This window comes from Phodopus roborovskii, unplaced genomic scaffold, assembly GCF_943737965.1.
Source record: "Phodopus roborovskii unplaced genomic scaffold, PHOROB, whole genome shotgun sequence".
NCBI lineage: Eukaryota > Metazoa > Chordata > Mammalia > Rodentia > Cricetidae > Phodopus > Phodopus roborovskii.
The window spans coordinates 2,796,548-2,799,195 of NW_026126447.1; positions in this window are offsets into that span (position 1 = coordinate 2,796,548).

Consider the following 2,648-nt stretch of genomic DNA (forward strand, 5'->3'; position numbering starts at 1 on the left):
AATATTTTGAGGTGGCATGCATATATATATATATATGAAAATCTTCAAGTCTGGCATTGCTTATTGTCATTTTTGTGAATGAAAGAAAACACATGGGGGACTACTTAACCTTGGTTAAACTCTAAATAATCTAGCATGAGTTAACCAATAATCAAGCTTGTTTAATTTTTAAGTATATTAGTTTGAAAAAGAATGTTGATTGTAGCTTAATGTCCCATTGTTGGGGTTATCCAAGAAAGGCTTCACTGTGAGCAAAAGATTTGGAGGAGTTGACCAATGATCCATCAGACCCATTGCTTAAATCTTGTTGTGAAGTTTCACATCATCATTAGGGCACATGAAAAAGCAGAACTACTACCATGAGCTAGGGGTGAAGCAGAAAGAAGACAAGATAGTCCTCACAGTTCTTTGAGTATACTGCCCCCAATAATGCATAGGCATCCTACTTTTTTCCCAAAGATTTCATTACTTCCAAATAACACCAGTCCAGAGATCAATATTTTAACACAGGAGCATTGAAAGATAATGTAGATCAAAATTATAGAAAACATCTAGTGGTAGGGTTGGGGGGAGATGGCTTAGCTGTTAAGAACAATTGTAGAGGACCTCGATTAAGTTCCCAGCACCTACATGGTAGCTTCCAACTATTTGAAACTTTAGTTCCAGGAGGTCTTGACACCCTCTCTCTGACACTGCACTCCCATGATGCAATATCATTTACATGCAGGAGAAACACTCACAAACACAATAAAAATGAGTCTTTAAAAATAAATTTGATATTTTTTAAATTTATTTTATATAACAAAGTCCATTTAAATGAAAACAAGCATTTATAGACAATATTTGGGAATTGGGGCGTTGTTCATTCCAAACTAATTCCTGCTGGTAAGGGGCGCTGTCATGGGGGATTCGAAGAAGATTCAGAAATCTTGGCTGTAGTCTGTAAGGCTGCTTTGTCCAGCTGTTTTGAATGTAGGATCACCTCGTACTCTGTTTCAGGTGGTCTGGCTTGATCAAATTACATTAGTCTGGAAGGAATCCATATCTTTTCATTTTCTGTGGAAAAAAAATAGAAATCCTTTTCCCCAATAACTTGTCCTTCAACTTAAATTTTGGAGTCAAAGCATATTTTTTTTAATTTAATTTATTATTTTACATGCCGATCCCAGTTCCCTCTCCTTCCCTCCCTCCCTCCCTCCTTCACTTCCTTTTACCCTCTCTGCCCTCTCACATGCACTCTAACCACCCTCCCCTCCCATCCCCCCACCTTAATTCCATATGTAGGGGAATGCCATCCAGTTGGGGTCATGTAGATCTGACAGGTCATGTGAAGTGGGGACTAGGGCTTCTCTCCTGTCTCTAGATTAATGCAGTTATCCCTCCATGGCGGGTGTTTTCGCAAAGTCCTTTTGCGCACCAGGGATACATCCTGGCTCCACTGTCTGAGGTCCCTTAGACTGCTCAGTCCTTTTGGCTGAGACCCATATTCAGGGGGGCCTGAGTCAGTTCCGTGCTGGCTTCCCAGCTATCAGTCTAGTGGCCTTTAGCTCCTCCTTGTACAGATAAGCTGTCTGTATGTGTTTCTGCCGCCTGGTCTTGTCCTCTCCATCTGCATCTGGGTTCTAGTTCAACTCAGTGTTTATGTATGGGTATTTGATCCTGTTTCCAACAGGCATTAGTTGAGGGCTCCATGGATAAGTTAGTTGTTGATCTCACTCTCCAGGAAGGACATTTATGACAGCCTTTCCAGGGAAGCTCAAATTGTTAGGTGGGAGCAGTCTTGTTCTCTAGACCTTTCTTTGTGTTCAATTTTATCTTCAAACCAAAATTGGCTCCCTCTTTTATGTTCTCTGTCTCTGTCTCTCTCTCTCTCTCTTTCCTGTCTTCTATTAATAACCAGGCTCAATCTTCCTGGTCGTACATGTTTTCCTTTCCTCCCTCTCGTTTTCTCCTACTTCTCTCTCCATTTGCTGCTCCCCCCCCCCACTTCCTCTGAGCTCTGGAGGACTTGTCCCTTCCTAGTTCTGTGAGGGACTTTATATGAATCTCTAAGAATACACCTTGTATCCTAGTTCCTCTGGTGGTGTGAATTATAGGATGGTGATCCTTTGCTCAAGGTCTAAAATCCATATATGAGTGAGAACATACTGTGTTCCTCTTTTTGTGACTGGGTTACCTCATTAAGGATGGTTTATTCAAGTGCCATCCACTTGCCTGCGAATTTCAAGATACCATTATTTTTTTCTGCAGAGTAGTATTACATTGTGCAGATGTGCCACATCTTATTAACTATTCTTCAATTGAGGGGCATCTAGATTGCTTCAAGGTTCTTGCTATTACAAATAGTGCTGCTATGAACATAGTTGAACAGGTGTCTTTGTTGCATGGATGTGAATCCTTTGGGTATATGCCTAAGAGGGGGATTGCCGGGTCCTGTGGTAAACTAATTCCCATTTTCCTGAGAAACTGCCATTCTGATCTCCAAAATGGCTGTATGAGTTTACACTCCCACCAGCAGTGGAGGAGTGTTCCCCTTTCTCCACATCCTCTCCAACATAAGTCATCATTGGTGTTTCTAATTTTAACCATTCTGGCAGGTGTAAGATGGTATCTCAAAGTTGTTTTGATTTGCATTTCCGTGATAGCTA